We start from the raw sequence: 23,385 nt of genomic DNA, 5'->3' as shown, positions 1-23,385 counted from the left end.
GAGTGGCAGCGTATAACATAACTGCATTAAAATTAAGAGAAAATAAAGGGTGGCTAGGAAAAGCGGATTATTCGGCTTAAACAATTATTCACTTGGTGGTCATACGTTTCTATATAATATATATATATATATATATATAGGATTCATAGTGATATACAATATACATATATGTTTATATTATGAATGGCAGGAGCATATGTAGAAATGACAGGACTGGTCTTTCGTCGTTATATCACAGCTTGGCATTCCCTCGATAATGTGAAGTTTAATCACGCTAAGCGGATGTACCTGTCAATTCTTCCTAAATACGTGCATAACGATGGAATGACACAACCTCTCTCCCTTTCCCATGTATGCTTACGTAATTATATACCTGTTCGTATAATCCAACCATATCTTTATTCATACAAATAGAATTAATATGAAGTAGGTGAAAGGTGAACCTTTTTTTTTTTTATTAGCCTGAAACTGACTGCCATTATCATTTCTTCGTATCAAATTAACGAACGATGCCAATTTCAAAAAGACACGTGCCCCTTTTCCTCTTACTTTTCTCATCTCTCCTCAACTCTACCTCACCTAGCTCTCGTAAAAGCTTTCAAAGGAAAACGCGAAATTCAATTATTTACGTTAGGTTCGTTCATTGTTTTAGATTTCTCTTATACGTACCTTTTTTTTTACGAAATTTCAGTTACTTCAAGCTTAATCGACAGGTACACGTCGGATAGTTGTAAAACGCGTTTTTGCTTTTAACGTATTAAATTTTATCGACGTTTTTTTTTTATAAACTCAAGCTTGCATTTCATATAAACAAAATTGCTTTGGATCTTGAACGAGTCAACTTTGAATTCTTCTTTCCTTTTTTTTGGATCATTTATCAAATTATTATATTTATGTAAGCTTTGGGACAAAAACTGGATCACGGATCTTTCGTTTTCCGGGCGACTGCTCATTTAACCAATTGAGCTATCCAGGGCCCACCAACCAATCCTTCTCACGAATGCCCAGGTAAGTTTGGCATGGAGGCGCTCGTCCCACATTCCAACCCCCCCCCTTTAACAACATTCGACCTTAAATGTTATGGCCACTCAACATCATCTCCTCTTTTTGTAGCGTCCTTCGCCACCAATTTCGTCTTTTTGTCATCAACTTTCAACTTTCGTCTTTATTTTTTTCTCCTGGAATTGTAAGACTGTGGAACGTGTTATGAAACAGACCCTCCATCCCGGAGGGGCCCCCATGTGTGGGATTCGTGAAAACAATTGGACCGCTGGACTAACTGGACCGGGACTCGAACCATGGATCTTTCGTTTTTCGGGCGACTGCTCATTTAACCAATTGAGCTATACAGGGCCCACCAACCAATCCTTCTCACGAATGCCCAGGTAAGTTTGGCATGGAGGCGCTCGTCCCACATTCCACCCCCCTTTAACAACATTCGACCCCAAATGTTATGGCCACTCAACATCATCTCCTCTTTTTGTGGCGTCCTTCGCCACCAATTTCGTCTTTTTGTCATCAACTTTCAACTTTCGTCTTTATTTTTTTCTCCTGGCGTTGTAAGACTGTGAAACGTGTTATGAAACAGACCCTCCATCCCGGAGGGGCCTCCATGTGTGGGATTCGTGAAAACAATTGGACCGCTGGACTAACTGGACCGGGACTCGAACCATGGATCTTTCGTTTTTCGGGCGACTGCTCATTTAACCAATTGAGCTATCCAGGGCCCACCAACCAATCCTTCTCACGAATGCCCAGGTAAGTTTGGCATGGAGGCGTTCGTACCACATTTATTATTATCGATAGAAATGATAAAGTCAAGAAAGAATTATCACGAGTTATATTATACGTTAACGTTTATATTCATATTAACAGCATAATGCGTGTAACAAGTAAAAAGCCGGTTATACGAATGTATATAATTACGAGACACCTAATGATCGTTCCGCCCTATTTAATTCCAGGCTGTACCAACTGGCAACCCTTTTTTGCCGTGGGCGATTTATGCCAATATCGTTGGAAAGACTTAGTACGTGAAATAGACGTCTAGATACTCGTAGGATGAAAAAGAAATCCCTCCAGGCTAAATGCATTTTTTCTCTCTCTCTTTTTCTCTCTCTCTCTCTCTCTCTCTCTCTCTCTATGGATCTCTTTATTTCTCCTCGTTGCCTTTCTGTCTGTTTTCTTGAATGAAATTCGATAAACTCGATGTTAAATTCCGCAGAATTTACATCCTACACATACTTACTTGTATCCTATGTATATGTATATCTAATATATATATATATATATATAGATAGATATGTACATTTGATACAGATACAAGAGGCCGATTAAGTTGGGTTTTCGATGTGGCCTTCGACAATCGATCGATCGTCGTGGATGCTGCCATTTCTCTTGGACCCCCTGGGTATCGCCATCGTTGATCGTATATCCTCAATGTATCTATGAACTATATAGAAATTCATCGATATACTTATGTTTACATTTGTATTATTACGTATAGATGAATGATCAATAAAATGAAATGAAAATTGTATTAAATAAAAAACTATGTATTAACGTTTTATTACGTAAGATTAAATTTTTCCTAGCTAACTTTGATCATATTGAATTAACTTTTTATATCTTTTTTTTGCCATCTGGGATTTGTCATCGTTGATCTTATACCTCAAATGTCAAAATGTATTATATCGTAATATATATAAATTATGTGTCACGTTGTTTGTCCACAATGGACTCCTAAACTACTGAACCGATTTTAATAATATTTTGCACACTGTGTGCAGTTTCATTCAATTTAAAAGATAGAATTGTTTATATCTCAATTTATAATCAACATTGACTTAAAGACGTGTGTATCGGACTGATTGGGAGCCACAGCAACGAGTGGCGGAGCACCCCTAGTATATATATAGTTAACCGATATATCAAAATGAAATTAAATATTGTATCGATAAAATTTGATTAGCGATTTATTACGTAAGATTAACTTTCATGGTTGACTTTCCTAAGTGAGTTTTCGCGGTAGGATAATTTTCAAAGGGTCTTGCGATAAAAAGTTAGGGACACACTTTCTATAGAGTCAAAAAAAAAAAAAAGTATCTATGTCGTTGTATTTTTGGGTTATAATCCTCGTGGTGAGTGGAGTTATGAAAACGCAAGGAATAATGATCGTTTTTGTCTGACAGCTTGAAAGACGAGAAAGATAGATGGCGATTAGGCCTATTTTTCTTTCGCACGTGATATGCGTTAACAAATTTATCTTTACGATGGTTTTGCTATCGATCATATAAAAAAGTACCTAAAAATGCATACTTAAAATAAATAACTGCGAATTTACACGTGAATTGTAATTTATATTATTTCATGGATATTCAACGGTAGCGTGAAAATTTACATACGACGAATGAGAACACGCCTTTGAAAATTTTCTAAGGAAAGAAAAAATGAGAGTTCGCGTGGTATGGTTTAAGTTCAAAGATAAATTCTTCGAAAAGATCGCAAGATAGAGAGAAAGAGAGTTAATAATTTGTATCTTGTATTTTCATACGTTACCATGAATAACCGTCTGATAGAAAGAAGAAGAAGAAGAGGAAGAAGAAGAAGACTTTTTATTTTGTCGTCGTTAACGCAATTTCCTATGTCAAAGGGAAAAAGCTTGTGTAGGTTGGTGTTTCAACGAAAGACACGTTACGTATTTATTTTGGCTCGGAGCACACTTGGCAACGTGTTTCCTGCTTTTTAATCGCTTTGGTAATTACTGGAACCGCATAAGGTGCCTCTGGTCGATGTTTTTACTCGGCTGAGTCAACTCTGAGACGTAATCCTTACAGTTTCTTCAATAAGACATTTTCGTTCGAATTAAGAACACATTCGAATTCCCTTTAACAAATAACGTACGTTCAATCATGTTACTTTTTCTTTTTTATTTCTCCCATTAATAATATTACACGAGATTTAACGAACTCGTGTGATTTAAAAAAACATAACGCTTTCTAAAATATTTTTGTTATTATTTTTATAAATGTTGTAGGAAAAAAAAACAAGTATTCAATTATTTTCTTTATATTTTACTAGGGGTGCTGTGGCTCACAATCAGTCCGATACACACGTACCTTATACCGTCATCTGTTAGAATCTTATCGAACTAACAGAGATAATCATGACTCTTTGTTAATAAATAAATAATATTGCGATTATAAATTGAGATATAAACTATCCTATCTTTCAAGTTGGATGAAATTGCACACAGTGTTCAAAATTTGATTAAAATCGGTTTAGTAGTTTAGGAGTCCATTGTGGACAAACAACGTGACACGTGATTTATATATATTAAGATTTTGTTGGAAAGGAAAACTCTATTCAGAGACTAAAAGAAAAGATTAGGAGGGCCATAAAACCATAAACAAACCTAAGAATTATCGAGATATATTTGTGCGATGAAAACCCTTTGTGCTGTGTCGGGACCTTTGAGGAGTTTCAGATTCCTATCTAAGCACGTACGATACCATAAATAAATAACATTCCGATATTCTAGATCAAGTTTCTTTATGTTTAGTTTCCACTACCAAAAAAAACATAGGCTGTACCCATCGGGGGACTATGGGGTGGATCCTTATGCTATTGGTCAATAAGATTCATAATCTCCTTCCCTCTCCAAAGGGGTGTAGCTCATTTCTGATATTAATATGTGGAAAGAAGTAAGAAAGTGTCCTCATTGCTCAGTCTGTATCTATCCTTAGTTAGTTTTTAGTCTGTATCAGTCCTTAGTCAGTCCTTTGTATTCAGTCTTTAGTCTGTCTGCATCTATCTGTGTGTTATCCGTTATTCTGCAAATCAGTCAGTCAGTCTTATATTTGTAACTCTGTTATATTCTGTATTTTTGTAACCACGTCACTTTTTGTAAACTTATGTAAATACCGCTCGACATCACATCATAATTAATTAAATAAACTATCACACACATATATTTCAGTTCATCATCAGTTTATCTTCATATTTCTCTCTGTCTGAACCTCCCACAATATCAAAAATATAAATATATATATATATATATATATATTAATGGAATCTTTTACTGGATATCGTTGAATAGATGAAAAAGTTCATTTTCGACTAGGTAGTTTCTTCTAACGAGAAATTTGGCTGAAAAGTTCGTTCCATTTTGAAATTGGATAAACTTGTTATCAACATTGCTTGTAATGAGCTATTTTTCTCTCTCTCTCTCTCTCTCTCTCTCTCTGTCCCTTGGCACAGAGTATTCGAATGTTTAGCTTAGCAAGAGATGAAATACTCGATCGTATTCTCGAGCACGAGTGCTTTTGCTTGCTGGCGTCATAATCTGATTGTCCTCTGGCCGACGTTATTTCGCTTGGAAGTTTAGCTCGGACAAGCTACGATTAACGTTAGTTGCAATTGTTGAGCTCATCGGCAGTCTAATAAGGGACCGACCGTCGTTCGATTTATGAATTTATTAGGTGAATGAGATTATTAAGGAATTCTATCCGGGTCTCGATAAATTCATTGTATAATGGTTATATCTGGAAAAGTGATTTTATCCTAAGAGAAAACATTAAGTGACGTAAATGAAGTAACAAAGTGGAAAAGTTTATACCTTTTTTCAAAGTACGATAAAGTGCATCGACTTTTCTATTCTCGCTAAAGACCAAACTCCTATCTATAAGATGGACATTAATCGATGTCCTCTAACCATCGAATAAACTTCACCTAACAATGGCCGGTACATGTACACACATACACATACGTACACATTTCAGGTACATACACGACGACCCTTTAATCGGCTTAATACCTTGTCGAGCATTCGGCTTCATTCTCGAGAAATATGATGTTATCGATTGAGAAACGATACTCGATGGAATGTATGACGTTGAACGATAGTTATAAATTATGCGAATGTTTCATTATTTTCATTTAAAATCGTTATATTCGGTTAATTCATTGTCATTTGTAATTCGAGTAAAGTAAATATTCGCGTATGACATATTTTATATTATTTCGTTCTAGTAGGAATCATTAAACGCCAACGGTTCCATATTACTGTCGTAAAAATAGAATGGTTATAAAAAGAATATGAAAAAGTGTTTTTTTTTTCCCCTGTGAGAGCATGAACATGAAAAGAATGCATTAGTTAATTTCCCAAAAGCAAGTATTCCGTAGTAAAGGTCTAAGTTCACTGAAAAGGAAGAAGGAATTTGTTGAAAAAATATTCTACATGGTTTCATTATATATATACTAGGGGTGCCCCCACGCGTTGCTGTGGCTCACAATCAGTCCGATACACACGTCTTTAAGTCAATTGCGATTATAAATTGAGATATAAACTATCCTATCTTTCAAGTTGGATGAAACTGCACACAATGTGCAAAATTTTATTAAAATCGGTTCAGTAGTTTAAAAGTACATTGCGTACAAACAACGTGACACGTCATTTATATATATTAAGATATACATATCTATACATGTATATAGTATTTCGACAAAAGTCTAAAAGAAAAAAAAAAAATGAACGAGATTATATTCCGCGAGTAGCGAATTTATGCGGAAAAACGCGTAGCGTTATACGTTGAGTATTCCACTGTAATTCGAGGTATTCCAGGCTTCTAGAAATCGTTCGGTTGGTTGAACAGATCTTTCGCAATCTTTATTTACTCATCTCGGGACTTATGCTTCTACGTATGTTCCGATATCCATCCTTCTCTCTCGTTCATGTACGCGAGTATCAATATAATAATCTATTTCTGTCTCAGCGAAGCAAAATATTACAGATTGAACTTTTCCATGTTCTTGCACATACTTTAATCTGTGAATTCCATTAATAATTAATAATCTTACGTTTTCTTTTCAAATGTTCATTTCTTTTTTTTTTTTTTGAAAGCTTCTGTAACAATTTTTAATCAATTTTTTAATTTCGGACAATAATTCTTGATTGGTTTTTAATAATTAATATGTTATTTTTATTTTTTACTTATCATAAAATATAATTAAAAAAGAAAATTTATAATTTAGATTGTTCAAAAAAAATGGTGTTTTATATTGACAAAATTTATTACGAATGAAAAGACAATTATTAGTATTAGGTCGTCTCAAAAATTTCTCCTTTTTTTTTTTTTAGTAATTCTATGGGCAATTATTTTTTAAGTTGAATAATTTAATATATAAATAAAGGTAAAATAGAGTAGAATCGATATTATTTAGTAAAATAACGTAAAATACAAATAAAAAGTATATTACGCATGCAATATAGTTTAACTTATCACCAAAAAAAAGGAAGACATTTTTGGGACGATCTAAAATATAAATTGTTTTTTATGAGACGAAGAATGGTGTTTCTGCGACTGATAAGTGCAAGACACCTTTCATGGACTTTTTTTGCACTCTTTGCAATTGTTGAACGTATCTATTGGATTTTGCTCCAATATTACCTTTAAAAGGTTTATCAAAGTCGGAAATACGTCCTGCACTCGGTTCATCTTTTAAGATCGTATCTCCAGAACGAAATTTTACAAACCAATTTCTGACTGCCCTATCAGTTATCAGTCCTGCACTGTATACACTGCATATTTTTTCAGTTGCCACCTTAGTGCTATTGCCTTGTTTCAATTCCTAAAGCATTACATGTCGAATATGCACTTTTTGAAGTGAAAACTTCTTTAGAATGAATGTAATTTGAAAAAATGTAACGGAGCGGAGGGAGGCGATGAAACGGTCGCGATACTAAATAAGAAGAGAATACAATTATCCTACAACAGATATTTTTATTTTGTATTCGTCTCATTCTCTCGAAACTTAGTTTTTTGAAGATTTCACTTCTAATACGTGTGATCTGCACACACGTTTCTTTTTTTTTTGAAGTGAAAACTTCTTTAGAATGGGTGTGATTTGAAAAAATGTAACGGAGTAGTAGGCGGCTAGGTAACGGAGCGGTGGGAGACGATGAAACGACCGCGATACTAAATAAGAAGAGAATACAATTATTCTACACCAGATATTTTTATTTTGTATTCGTCTCATTCTCTCGAAACTTAGTTTTTTGAAGATTTCACTTCTAATACGTGTGATCTGCACACATGTTTCTTTGTTTCTTTTTTTTTGAAGTGAAAACTTCTTTAGAATGGGTGTGATTTGAAAACATGTAACGGAGCGGTAGGCGGCAATGAAACGGCCGCGATACTAAATAAGAAGAGAATACAATTATCCTACAACAGATATTTTTATTTTATATTCATCTCATTCTCTCGAAACTTAGTTTTTTGAAGATTTCACTTCTAATACGTGTGATCTGCACACATGTTTCTTTGTTTCTTTTTTTTTGAAGTGAAAACTTCTTTAGAATGGGTGTGATTTGAAAGAATGTAACGGAGTGGTAGGCGGCTAGGTAACGAAGCGGTGGGAGACGATGAAACGCCGCGATACTAAATAAGAAGAGAATACAATTATCCTACAACAGATATTTTTATTTTATATTCATCTCATTCTCTCGAAACTTAGTTTTTTGAAGATTTCACTTCTAATACGTGTGATCTGCACACATGTTTCTTTGTTTCTTTTTTTTTTGAAGTGAAAACTTCTTTAGAATGGGTGTGATTTGAAAGAATGTAACGGAGTGGTAGGCGGCTAGGTAACGAAGCGGTGGGAGACGATGAAACGCCGCGATACTAAATAAGAAGAGAATACAATTATCCTACAATAGATATTTTTATTTTGTATTCGTCTCATTCTCTCGAAACTTAGTTTTTTGAAGATTTCACTTCTAATACGTGTGATCTGCACACATGTTTCTTTTTATTTGAAGTGAAAACTTCTTTAGAATGGGTGTGATTTGAAAGAATGTAACGGAGTGGTAGGCGGCTAGGTAACGAAGCGGTGGGAGACGATGAAACGCCGCGATACTAAATAAGAAGAGAATACAATTATCCTACAATAGATATTTTTATTTTGTATTCGTCTCATTCTCTCGAAACTTAGTTTTTTGAAGATTTCACTTCTAATACGTGTGATCTACACACATGTTTCTTTTTTTTTGAAGTGAAAACTTCTTTAGAATGGGTGTGATTTGAAAAAATGTAACGGAGTAGTAGGCGGCTAGGTAACGGAGCGGTGGGAGACGATGAAACGACCGCGATACTAAATAAGAAGAGAATACAATTATCCTACACCAGATATTTTTATTTTGTATTCGTCTCATTCTCTCGAAACTTAGTTTTTTCAAGATTTCACTTCTAACACGTGTGTTCTTTACTATCCATTTCAGTGGTTAAGAAAAACGGTTAAATGTAACATTAACTGCATAAAAAAGTTGACAGAAGACTAACTGAATCCTCATCTATATAGTGATATTGAAAATCCGCTTGTTTGGGTGACTTGTAATAGGTAAATACAAAAAATAGATTCTACATAGATAGACATAGAAAAGTTACTTATGACTCGACCTAATAAATTTTGTGAAAGCATCGTTTATTCGAAGGGGTTATAGGTATAAATGAATTTATTATTAACACGAAAATTTCGAGAGTTTGAAATATAGAAAAAAAGACATGCAAAAGATTTTAGAAAACCTAGCAAGGGCAGATACTTATTGAATTCTTTAGTTAAAAGAAAAAAAGAGAGAAAGAGAGAGAGAGAGAGAGAGAGAGAGAAAGGAGAAGAAAGGTGCGTTTCGTTAATTAAGCGAATTGTTCGGTCTCCTTCGTTGATTGGAAATTGCGAATGGGATCAAGCAGAGCATGGGGAGACGCGTTTTCCCTTTTCCCAGATGCCGCGAAAAGGGATCTTCGATCTCGCATGCGAAGGTAATAAGATCACGCTGGATTATGAGAACGAAAAAGAAAGAAAAAAAGAACAAGAAAAAGAAAAAGTAAAAGGGTGAGAAAGGGAAAGAACGAGTGAGTGAATTAGTGAGTGAGCGAGTGAGAAAATCTTGTTAAAGTTTGTCCTTGGTTTTTTTTTTCAATCTGATCAAGAATCGAACTTTTTCCACTAACACGAGATAGGAAGGAGAATCAAGCACGATCCAAATCTCGAATATCCAAATAATTTTTTATCTTTTATTTTTCTAACTTTGCTACTCGAATTGCTGGAACCAAACGAAAAAAGAAGAAGAAGAAGAAGAAGAAGAAAAAAAAAGAAAAACTTGAACTCTTGGTGAAGTTTGACGAGTTGATTTCTAAGGGTTTTCGAGAAGGGCCGTGGAAATGTTATCTCGTAAATTCGAGTTTGTAGAAAGGTTAGAGAAGAATAAGATTTATCGCATAACTCTCGATCGTTTCTAACTCGTTTCTCTGGATTTCGACAAGAGAAATAAGTGGAAGAGAGTGTCAGAGAGTGTGTGTGTGTGTGTGTGAGAGAAAGAGAGAGAGAGAGAGAGAATGAGTTGAGCTTTCGGATCGAACTCAAGTACTATGCGAGAAGTATTTAGAAGGGAAGGAGGAAAATAGATGAATAGATAGATAGATAGGTAGATGAGATAAGGGTAAGACCTAGAGAGCGTTACACTCGATTAAATTATTGTCACTCGAACCGAAAACTCGTGCAACCCCGTGCAACATGACTGTCGGGAATTTACTATGCACAAAGCATCTCTTCTAACAGAAAAAGCTGCTGCTGCTGCTGCTGCTGCTGCTGTTGCTCGATGTACTGAAAGAAATTTGACTTCTATGGATTACTGATATGGAAATATACGTAACGCTTATTTAACACCCTGGTTTTTCGTGGCACCTTATTCCGACGACAACAAAATTCTTCGATCATATTACGAAAATGTCTCACAGGGTTTTTTTTAATCTTTGTCTTCTTTTTTATTCAAGAAAATCATTTTACATCATATTTCGTGAACACGTAACCCGTTCGAATAAGCATTTGAGCATGTAAAGCATGTAATTTAAGTTCGATAACGTTTATCATCCTATTTTTTTTTTTTTTTTGTTAACAACCAAACTATCGTTAACTTTTAACACGATATCTTCGATCACAGATACCGCAAACTAGTTTGCAATCAGAAAAGTACTACGGAATCTCGTAGCGTTTGAAAATTTCCTCTTTCGAAGAACGTACCATGTTTTTAAGGTTCTTTGACGTATTCTGATACGAAACTTGAATCGTATAGATTGAAAACATGCAAACGGCGTATGTATATATATATATAACTATACATTTTTCTCCATTTTTCTTTTTCCTTCTGTCTTGTTCGACATTATTCCCACGAGAATATCTTTTATAATCCATCTCGATATATTTCAACGATTTTACAAAATTCGTAGAGTGTAAAAATTGGAATAAAATAAAATGGGAAGAAAGAAAAAGGAATTTCTTTTTTTTTTTTTTCAATGAAAAAATTGGTTGAGATTTAATTTGATCGTCGTAGTCTTTCGTGGAAAAAGCTTACGCTTCCAAGATTTCCAAGAAACGAGAATAAAAATAAATAAGAATGATAAAAAAAAACAATGACAAATTGAAACACTTTTACTAAAGGTAGAAAAAACGAAGAGAGATAGAGAAGGAGAGGGAATATTCTAGGAAAACCGATTAACGAGGAAAACTTGTATACTCGTTTGTGGAATTTTTTCATATCACTGTTTGCAATAAGATAATCGATATCAACTGAAGTATATGTCAAAGAATTAATCATTCTACCATAGTGAAATGTATATAGATAGTCTACGGTAAATAGCCGGAGTATATAATTCAAAAAAAAAGAAAAAAGAAGAAAAGAAAAAAAGAGATGTGTGCAGATCACACACGGTAGAAGTAAAACCTTCACAGAAAACCAAGCTTTGAAATAATTGAATTGTAATACAGTGCCATCTATTAAAAGAATCTTACAAAACCTAGATAATCTCTAAATAAAAATCTTTAAATTAGTAATAAAAAATAATACAAAAAAACAGATGTGTGCAGATCACACACGGTAGAAGTGAAACCTTCACAGAAAACCAAGCTTTGAAATAATTGAATTGTAATACAGTGCCATCTATTAAAAGAATCTTACAAAACCTAGATAATCTCTAAATAAAAATCTTTAAATTAGTAATAAAAAAATACATAACAATAGATAAAAGTTGTGCTATGTGCTAAGTTGGAAAAAATCACGCTTGAAATAAAATTAATTTCATTAAGATAAGTTGAGTAGTTTTGGAATTATTAGTGGACAAACATATTGTTATACTGAATTTTTATATACAGAATTTAATTAATTAATTAATTAATATATAGAATTAAATTATATATTGAATGTTATTAATTAATTAATTATTTTTGTTTCTTCCGTTTTACGATTTTCAAATCACCCTGATTCTAAAGAAGTTTTCACTTGAAAAAGCAAAGATGTAGTAAAAAAAATTGTCCCTTTCAAACAACCGGGGACTATGGTTACGTGACGTTGTAATTGTTATTTAAGTTTCATTTATTTTTATTATCATCTATTAACTTTCCAGTAAAATATGGTAAATTATTAATCGATCGAAAGGTTCATCGATAACCAACATATAAGCTTTAAGCTTTAAGTAATTAGGAGAGTATGCGTTCATGAAAATGAGAGATCGTTCGTACGTATCGTATGCGTTCCGCCCTTCATACCATCTGTGGTGAACGAGAGAGTCAATCTGCTTATATCGTTTACCGATATACATATAAGTAGATACATGGTTGAATCCATCATATATATATATATACTTGATGTACATATATGTAGATATGATATAATACATATAAATTGTGTATATAGGCTAGCATGTGTGTGTGTGGTACGGGCGCATACTCGCATATCCTTCAAATCCGCTAGCCAGGCCGGAAAGCACGCAAAGAATTTCCAGCCTAGCAGAGATCAAAGCACTTCGGTTATATGAGAATAGCTTGTATACCTTTTTAGAACGCTCTATTATCCTATTATCACCTTCCAACGTAACCTCACTAACGTTCTTAGTTATTTATAATATAATAAAACTGCAAAACTACTAGTCTTTCTAAGAAATCTCTTGGACTGAACGAAAGCTTCATTTAAATTGTCCTCTTTTCTTAGAATTGATTATTCCGTTTAGTATGCGATAGATGAAAATGTGAAAGTTTATCTGGACTGAATAATAGAGACCCAATCAAAATGACCAGTTCTCACGTTGGTGACGTCCGTTCAACGAGAGATCCGATATCGTTCGGTCATGGTGTCTGCATACGGTCCTCTCTATTCGTTCCTACTCTCCTAGATTTAAGATAACGTGATACCTATACGTTGAAAATAGTCACAAACTATTAAACTATTATATATCTATATATGTTTTAGACTGTACAACTTTTCATGCGTGATTTTACCAAATGTTTGGACTCGCTGAATCGTGAAAAAAGATCTCCCGTTTTGGGAAATTGGAACAAAAAATATTTGCTACAATAATTGATCTCTTTTTATTTCGTTTATTTTCTTTTATTCGTATAAATAAATATCTGATATATGAAAAAAAAAGGCGTAAAAAACAGATGTGTGCAGATCACACACGGTAGAAGTGAAACCTTCAAAGAAAACCAAGCTTCGAAACAATTGAAAGAATCTTACAGAACCTAGATAATCTCTAAATAAAAATCTTTAAATTAGTAATTAAAAAATACATAACAATAGATAAAAGTTGTGCTATGTGCTAAGTTGGACAAAATCACGTGTGAAATAAAATAAATTTCATTAAAATAAATTGAGTAGTTTTGGAATTATTAGTGGACAAACATATTGTGATACTGAATTTTTATGTATATAAAGAATTTTATTAATTAATATATAAAATTAAATATAGTTATATAAAATATAAATAATAATACTATAATTTATATAAAATATAATATATTTTTTATAAAATTAAATTATATATTGAATTTTATTAATTATTTTTGTTTCATCGGTTTCACGTTCTTCCGTTTCACGATTTTCAAATCACCCTGATTCTAAAGAAATTTTCACTTAAAAAATAATTTTTAGGTAGAAGAGAAACGTGGGGGGAGGGAGGTGGGTTGGTTAGTTGGGCTGAAGATTGGAAAAGAAATTGTCTACAATTCAACCATGTGATACATATATATATGTGTTCTTTCATTGATCGCGTGACTCTGACGAGCTTCTCTTTTCTTCGAGGGGGTGATAAACACTTAACTGTATTCTAAATAGACACGGAAACTCGACGTGACTACGTTTGTTCGGGTTGTGCAACAAGTCGGATTAACAGCTGTTCCGACGGAGCACGCTGGCTTATAGGTGGGTAACGCGCTGATATGGCATTCCTATTTGGCACAAATCCAACACTCCTTTCCGAAACTTTCTCTCTCTCTTTCACTTGTGTTGAATTTATCCTTGTAGTCGATTATATATACATCATATAAGGCATTTGTTTCATTTCACGTGAAAATTTATATCTAATAGATTTTATAGAGAACAAGATTTTTACTTTGACCATTTTCACTTAAGTATATATTCAAGGTTATTCTAAATATATATGAGTTAAAATTTTTAAAGGATGCTTGCAGTTCTTTTTTTAGAAATGAATTGTTTGTTCGATTTAATAAGCCCATAATTAAGAAAGTGGTCTAAGTCAAAATTAAAAAAAAAAATGAGTTTATTAGTTATTACGCGTCACATTATTTGAAACTAAATAAATTCAATGTAATTTGAAAATGATATTGTCAAAAATGAATCGTTAAATAATGTTTGTTTTTTCAATATTACATAGAATTCACATAATGTTCAAATAAAAATCTTTAAATATCTCGAAACAAGAGATACATGACTTCGATTATTTCCATAATTATGGGCACGATTATCTTTGTCTTTTATATTTCATTCGTATTATATTTATTAATTATTTGCAAGAATGTTTTTCACATATCACGTACGACTTTTGATTCACAAATAAATTGATTGGTTGTACGATCGCCAGATATAAATTTGTTGGATTCTTATTTGTGTGGACATTTAAAGTCTTTAATTTACAACACGTCAGTAAATAACTTTGATAAACTATGTCACCGTATTAAAGACAGTAGTCGACTAATTCTAACAAGAGTAAGTATTTTTGAAAGAGTGATAAAATTTGTGATGCATTGAAGTAGAAGGTAATAGCATTGACAAGTTTCTATTAAAATTATATAACAATACGTATAATAAGAAAGTGACTATAATTCGATCATATCTGGCATATCTTAATATATATAAATTACGTGTCACGTTGTTTGTCTGCAATGGACTTTTAAACTATTGAACCGATTTTAATCAAATTTTTCACACTGTGTGCAGTTTCATCCAACTTGAAAGATAGGATAATTTATATCATTCTAACAGATGGCGGTATAAGGTAATTCTTTGACTTAAAGACGTGTGTATCGAACTGATTGTGAGCCACAGTGATTATATATGAAACACTCGGTATATAGTATTAGTAAGAAATTGGTTGTTCTATCAAAATTGACACGTTGAATTAAGTTGTAAAAGATTTCAACATTTTTTTATGTTTATAATGTTCTTATATAGTTGAAACACCTTATTTAAGTCAATGCTCCAAATAAACTTTTCCACTGGGACATCTTTGCAAACTTCTATTTGCAAAAAGAAACATCAAAATAATATATTCAATTAAAATCATTCGAAAAGGATGTTCATAGAATATGATTATATATGCAACATTCGGTATATAGTATTAGTAAGAAATTGGTTGTTTTATCAAAATTGACACGTTGAATTAAGTTTTAAAAGATTTCAACATTTTTTATGTTTATAATGTTCTTGTATAGTTGAAACACCTTATTTAAGTCAATGCTTCAAATAAACTTTTCCACTGGGACATCTTTGCAAACTTCTATTTGCAAAAAGAAACATCAAAATAATATATTCAATTAAAATCATTCGAAAAAATGAATTGCCAGGATGTTCAGAGAATATGTCAGATCGAAAAAAAGTATACTCGTTCCTTGATAAAAGAAAACAACATAAAAATATAATACAAATATATAAAACATACTGCTGATATAAAAGTTTTAGTCGACAAATAAATCTACCTCGGTTCCTTTAAAGACATTCCATTTATCTTCTTAATATCTTGTTTCTCCGAATATACGTAGTGATTTTTCAAACTTTTGGCTAGTGATATAGGTACGATCAATTTTGGTAGGGAAAAAAACAAGAGAAGAAACAAAATTCAAATGATCTCTTTCCTCTGGGTATATATGCGTGTCACGGGGACCGACCTGTGGAATAATAGAAAAGGGTACGGGGTATAAAACGTCTCCGGACGGTATTTCTCTTTCCCTCGGAAACGGCAATAACGCGATCAACGGGGTGACGAACGCGTTTTACTTAAGCATACGAAAGGAGAAACTATCGGATTGCAAACTTATCGCTTTGCTGCGAAATATTTTACCTGTTACTACTCCTGTTATTGCTTTATTCTGTTCATGATATCGGTATATCAACTATTGAGTAAGTAGAAGATCGAATTACAGGACGACGATCCCTCCCACCTTGCAGGACATCCGTGAGGATACCGTCGAACGGATATTTCAAGTCTGATCGGATGTCTCGTTTCTAGCTGAGAGCTTAAAAGAAGCTTCAATGAATTTACTCTGTCTTTCTCTCTTTCTCTATCTCTCTCTATCTTGTCTTCTATTATATGCCATCCTATAAAACATTCTATGTACATTACTTTATAATTTTCTGATTTATTTTCAAACATATACTAGAACAACGTTTGTAATTTCCTTCGGTGCTCTTTCATCGGGATTAAACTTGTCTTCGTTGTTAGTTACCTTCTTCTTCTTTTTTCTTATCCTATAGATCAATGAGCTGGTAGGATTAATCGAAGAATGATAGTAGAATATCGTCATTATCGTTTGTTAGATCAAAAACGTATTAAATTTGATCAAATCGTTTTAATCAATCGCTAAACACCACGAACCCTATGAACTACCATGTGAATTTAATATTTGTTTTACCTCTTTTTTTTTTTTTTCTTCTTACTCATTCCTGTCAATATTGACCGTAAATCATATCTCGTTTGAATCTCTAATAGAAAGCTTTCACCCAAGATTCTTATCGTTCGTTTCGTTGAGGAGAAACGTTTATATATTTTGACTCACATAAATCGACAAAAAAATATTACGGTTAGAATAAAACTGAAAATACGTTAGTTATAAAGTCAAAATTGCAATACGATTAGAGTTGGATTATACAACAACTATCACGAGTAAACGTGTTATTTTTGAAGTGAAAACTTCTTTAGAATGGGTGTGATTTGAAAACATGTAACGGAGCGGTAGGCGGCAATGAAACGGCCGCGATACTAAATAAGAAGAGAATACAATTATCCTACAGCAGATATTTTGTATTCGTCTCATTCTCTCGAAACTTAGTTTTTTCAAGATTTCACTTCTAATACGTGTGATCTGCACACATGTTTCTTTTTTTTTTGAAGTGAAAACTTCTTTAGAATAGGTGTGATTTGAAAACATGTAACAGAGCGGTAGGCGGCTATGTAACGGAGCGGTAGGCGGCAATGAAACGGCCGCGATACTAAATAAGAAGAGAATACAATTATCCTACAGCAGATATTTTGTATTCATCTCATTCTCTCGAAACTTAGTTTTTTCAAGATTTCACTTCTAACACGTGTGATCTGCACACATGCTTTTAACTTTCTTTTTTTTGCTGGAAAAAAAAAATCGTTTTCCTGTAAATCGTAGGAAGTACGTCTATATAAAATTCGATAAAAAGCTTCGAGAAAGCAGCTCACGTTAGTAATAAAAGAGGATCCGTCGAATTAGAGTTCTTAATCGTCGGATAGTTCACCCGCTGCGAAAGCTTTTTTCTCTTTTTCCTTTCTTTCTTTTCTATTTTCGATATTGTTTCATCGGCAATGTGTTAGCGGTACAAAACGTTGTTTGCCGATAACGAAATAAATTTTTTGGCTTTTCCAAAGTATCTCTCTGTCTTTTTCTATCCACCTTTTTTCTTTTTTCTTTAGTAGCAAGTTAAAAACGAAGCACGTTTAGAAGGAGAAAAATAAGGGCTGAGGGGAGTAGGGTAAGTTCTATCACGAGACGAAGATTCACTCTTAAAACTCGTTAACAACTGTAGACGAAAAGAGTTATCTCACGGTTGTTAAGATGAGAACGATCTTTCATCGTTTCAAAAATGATGATGATGATGATGATCATCATCATCACCTAGAAACACCATTCTCCGCAGCTCAATAATTTTTCAACTGAAAAGTTTCTTCGTAAAACCTTAGCACATACACGTTCTTCAATAAAGATAATTCGAAAAGTATTGTCTCGGTAAGTTCTTATTAAATTTTTAATAAAACGCTTATTGTACAAGCGTTAGTACATAAAAACGTATGAACGTGTACAAGCAATGTGAAATAATTCTCGTAGTAACGTAGGAGTGTAATAAATACGTTAACAAGTCGATAGTATGAAAATTGAGTTTATATTACAATATGATGTTTCACGAGTGAAGCATTTTGTGGTTAAACTACTTGGAAAATATTCAATTTGTTAAGCATCGATAAAATATCATTTAATTAATGTAATTACGTAGGGATAAACGTCATCTGACGTATTTCAAACGATCTTGGTATTTTACAGTTTCAATTTTCACCTTAAGAATCTCTCGTATATATATACAGTTATAAACTAGATGGAAATAGTTACTCACCTCAGGAACGTTGTCAGAGCGTAGCAGGACGAAAAGCGTTTGAGCGCGACCCGAGACATGCACGCCTGACGTTCAAGGACCCGTAGAAGGTCCTCCGCCAGTGCTCTCTCTCTCTCTCTCTCTCTCTCCTTCTTTCGCTCTTGCTCTCTCTCTCTCTCTCTCTTTTTCTTTTTCGTCCTTGCACGCACACAAACGCACACACGTACACTGGAAGTTGCGCGCACGCACAGCCCAGACGCAACGCGCAGTAAAATGCGCTTTCCCTTCAAAAGAGCATCGACCACCGTTCGTCCTTTTCCCGGACTCGTCTATTTTCCCTCTTGTACGGTACTACTTTTCTTCATTAAACGAAAGTTCGAGGGACTGCGTAGGATTTTTATGACACGCGACTCACCGAGGGGACACGAGGTTTAAGTTATTACTATTTTAGTACTAACTGTAGTAAGATAGTGAACAGTAGTTGTGGTAGTAAAATAGCAAGAGTTGTGCTAGTGGTAGTGACAGTAGTAGTAATAGTAGTAGTAGTAGTAGTAGTAGTAGTAGTAGTAATAGTAACAGTAGTACGCGCAAGAACGTGTTAACTATATTTTGTCCAGCGTTCGTAAGAAACGACGAAGCGACGCCGGTGCGAAACGCTGACTGAACTACTGGCCAAGGAGAAGTGAACGCGAGGGGTGATCCCAGCTCCCTCCTACTTTACCCTCTTCCTCTCAACCCTTCTTGCTCTCCCACCCTAGTAGCTTTGCGTACACACGCCGAGGCACGAAAGGAGGTAGAGGCAGAGGTAGAGGTACCGGCAACGATCCTACGATCCTGCGCGCGGTCGACCAGCGAACGAGAGAACGAGTACGGCTTAAAACCAACCCATCCACCCACCCACCTTCCTCCCGCTATACAATCAACCTACACTAGTTTACCTTACAACCTTCTACCTTCCTACGTGCTCGATTTCTCATCATTTTCCGATCATTTTCATTCCCTTATTTTTCTCATTTTTTTTACATAAATCAAATTATACTCTTAGAAGTAACATCTAACACACATATATAACAACATATATATTTGATTCTAAATTGTTTGGTAGAAATGATTATTTTCATTAGAGAAACATTATCTATGATAAATGTGTACTGTTTTTATTAAATTAATTTATCAACTGATGAAATTAATTTCATTTATTTATCTTAAATAAAATAGAGAGAGAGAAAAATGTTCTTATTATTACTGAAATTTAATATTCAACCCTGAAGGTATATCAAAGAAAATCAATGCTTTTAAAGTTCGATCGAAAGAGAGATTAGTTAAAGATACGCGATAACTTCTGGTATAAGTTTGTTATCGTTTATTCAATCGTCTAGTTCTCTAATGTTTTAATTGGGATGTTAGATAAAAGTTTTGAATCTTCCTGCATACACAAATAATTATACTTATACACATAAATATATTGCATATATATATAAATATGAAAGTAAGCGAAAATCGCGGGTAACAACGAGATTGCTCGTTAGCCGTTACTGCGTACTATTTCCTCAATTATTTCAGATTATATTTTTCGTAATTAAAGTTGTATTTATCTCTATTAAAGGCTCAGCCTCATCCGTTCGTTTTCGTGCACAATTTACGATAAATCTCGATACGCGATACGAGTTATACAATATCAAAGTTAGCAAAGTATCGTCATTAGGGTGAATTCCGATTCGTTTGTGGACAAAGCTCGAATGAAACTAATGATGCACAATGAATGCTACCGTTCGTCTAATGTTATCGAGATTGAATTTTCTTTTTTTCTTTTTTCTTTTCGTGCGTGATAATATTCGAATAATTCGGCGAAATGAAATTTGGTCGAAAAGTCATGTTTTCACGACTGACAATAATAAAAAATGAAAGACAAAATGAGCGATGACCGCGTTATAATTTAATGTGGATATAGGGGATTCGTTTACGATGCGTGACTAGCAGGAAAGTTTCGCAGTGGGGCTGTCGTAAGAGGAAAGAAAATAAATGTTTCTCGTACGAGGGAGATAGATTATCATCGTCCTTAATATTACTTTTTCGAATTTGGAAAAAATATATTTGATTCTTATAAATTATTCACGATTAAGGTTTTTTTTTTTTTCGTTTGTTAATAGAAAAAACAACAAACACTGACGAATTTAAATAAACACTAGGTAAAATAGGGAGTAAGGAATTCTTGTTGAAAGAAAGTTTTTTTTTGTTCGTTTTCTTTTACTCTGTTGAATTCCACCCTCGGTGGAATTACACGAGGGCTTCAATAGTTGAAAGACCTTAAACTCGTTTGTTGGGAACCGCGCTTGTTCCTACTTCAGCAAAGACCATCGCGTTTTACTCGACGTCAGTGTTTGCCAACATGCTTTGCCTGTTTGCTCAAAGTAACAAAAAATAAAATCGTGCTATGGCCGAATCAAAGAGAGCCAAATGCTTTCATAATCCCTCGATGATATGTATTTGCTTGGATATTAGCCGATACCCAGGTTCTCTCGTTTCTCTTATGATTGCAATTCTCTAATTATGGCTAGTTGATCGCTCAAAGTACCCTGATTTCGATCGAACTACTTTTTCTTGTTATATTCACGAATTACTAACATTTCAACGAATTCAAATTTACAATCATGTTACAATCTCGAATTTCAAACAAACAAAAGAAAACAGACGTTTCATTCATTAACATTGTTCTTTACCTAAAAATAAACGAGCGTTGTTGAAAATATGAATTCAAAGAAAAGTTGAGTTAATTGGTTAAGAGCAAACTTTAATAAATTAAAAGCGGTGAATGATGTATCGCGTGGGTGCTTACTGAAGTTAACTTTTTAGTTGACTCTTTATTCAGATAGTATGACGTATAGGTTCTACCTATAAGTAGAACCCCCTTGAAGACTTACAAACTAAAGACATTAATGTTCTTTCATCGTGCACCCATTTCCCTTTTAACCCCCCAAATGTTTTTACTCTGATGCTTGGCGCAACCCCTGCCGACCAAATGTCGCAAAGTACGGTTAGCTATTGTTATATCGGCGTAAATATAACTCAGCATGATGTTATAAAGAAAAATATGAGGATTATAAATCAAAATTGAAGAGAGAGAGAGAGATATTCTTTTCATTAAATAGAAAATAAAAGTAATTACTCATTAACATCAATTTGATTCAATTGCGTGATGTTGTCGAACAAAGTACTTCATTAGAGTTTTGACATAAGGATAATACTCTTTACTTTTCAATCAATCCAAAGTTTTTTCCATAGTCATATAAAATAACAAAGACGTAAAGAGTTTGCATTATTTTGTTGACAGATCTTATTTGATTCGCATAAATATAATTGTTAAAAACCTGACAATGTTTCAATGTTAAATAACTGTTAAATAACTAGTAGCCTTTTAATTGCCATTTACTTTCCATCCTTATTTCATTCTATATTTTAGAATGATATATACAAAATCAATTAAATAATTTTATTAACATTTGCTATTGTAATGTGATACTATTATTAATAATGTTTCGTTTATTCTATCATTCCAAACATTTAATTATCTATTGCAGAGTCGTAACGAATGGTTTTAACCCTTGGATCGTCAGGCCTGTAAACTATTAACACAAACAATAATTATTTCACCAATATCCTGATAGAAATGAATTTCAATTTAATTAAATGATCAAGTTATGTAATATAAGTATGATGATCATTTAATCAAGTTATATTTGACATTATTAAAAATTTCTATCATAACTTTTCTTCAATTATATAAACGATATAAATTATTTTGCTATTTATGCTGACAAAAATGTGGATATTTTCTTTTGACTGACAAAATTACATACACTTTTTATATAATATCGAATTAATGGAATTTTTTATTCAATTATTTGTTTTACTTTCAATTCTTTTACTTTAATAAGTAAAGTTTGGTATACACGAAATAATAAGTGATTAGATAATCAAGTAGAAGATGATAATGTAGATGTAGCAAATATAACCTCCAAAATATATATATATATATATAAGTAATTTAAATACTTACTCGTAATATGCGTATTATATTTTCTGATTAAATCCTCTCTGCTTTCGAATGCAATGAAATATATTGTATAAACAAATACGAATGGGACGGTGAGTACACATGAAGTCATAACAGGATTTTCTTTCCATCCCAACTTCAAAAGGAACTTGCACTTTTCAACTAAAATGTAATGAACAAATTATTAAAACACATATTATTTAATATAAGTATAATTTAATTAATATCAAATAATGTACCTAAGGGTTTTCCATAATGAGGTACTAATAATTCTCGAACTCGATTTATTTTAAAAAAACGCATTTTCGTTAATGTATTTATTCACCTTTTCCGTCAAAATGCTTTCGTTACTATTGACTAGATAGGTAATACACTAGATGTGTATTGTCTTCAAGCGATCGCAGCGCCACTAGTAGCAACAAACGCCATCTGTGCTTTAACTTTGCGCGAGAAGGTTGTCGATAGTATCGCGTTACAGACCAATTTTTAGTAAAATCGATATATTTACATTTATTTGCTTTGTATTGTTTTATTTCGATATTACAAATAAAAATAATAGATATCAATAACAGTAATATATTTGCAACGAGAAAAAATTAATTGAAGCAAGCAAAGGTAAGATCGTCTGCAATGCTGCGTTATCAATTTTTTAATT

At 33.2% G+C, this 23,385-nt stretch overlaps 1 protein-coding gene across 2 annotated transcripts in view; it reads right to left on the bottom strand.

Annotated features, from left to right (window-relative positions):
* Positions 1 to 23,128, bottom strand: part of LOC107072848 (dexamethasone-induced Ras-related protein 1) — a 50,311-nt gene extending 27,183 nt beyond the window's left edge. The window contains exons 1-2 of one of the 2 annotated variants that reach the window (XM_089174553.1): positions 22,970 to 23,128; positions 22,734 to 22,892 (exon numbers count right to left, since the gene is read on the bottom strand). The gene's annotated coding sequence lies outside the window, so the exon portion shown is untranslated. Of the gene's footprint in view, positions 1 to 18,697; positions 19,424 to 22,733; positions 22,893 to 22,969 lie in introns of those variants that run through there. The other variant, XM_089174552.1, reaches the window with a different exon arrangement.
* Between the last annotated feature and the right edge of the window lie 257 nt (positions 23,129 to 23,385).

Source organism: Polistes dominula, unplaced genomic scaffold (assembly GCF_049000335.1).
Source record: "Polistes dominula isolate Pdom_NZ unplaced genomic scaffold, Pdom_raw_medaka contig_68, whole genome shotgun sequence".
In the NCBI taxonomy this organism is placed as follows: Eukaryota; Metazoa; Arthropoda; class Insecta; order Hymenoptera; family Vespidae; genus Polistes; species Polistes dominula.
This window is presented reverse-complemented; position numbering and strand designations above follow the sequence as displayed.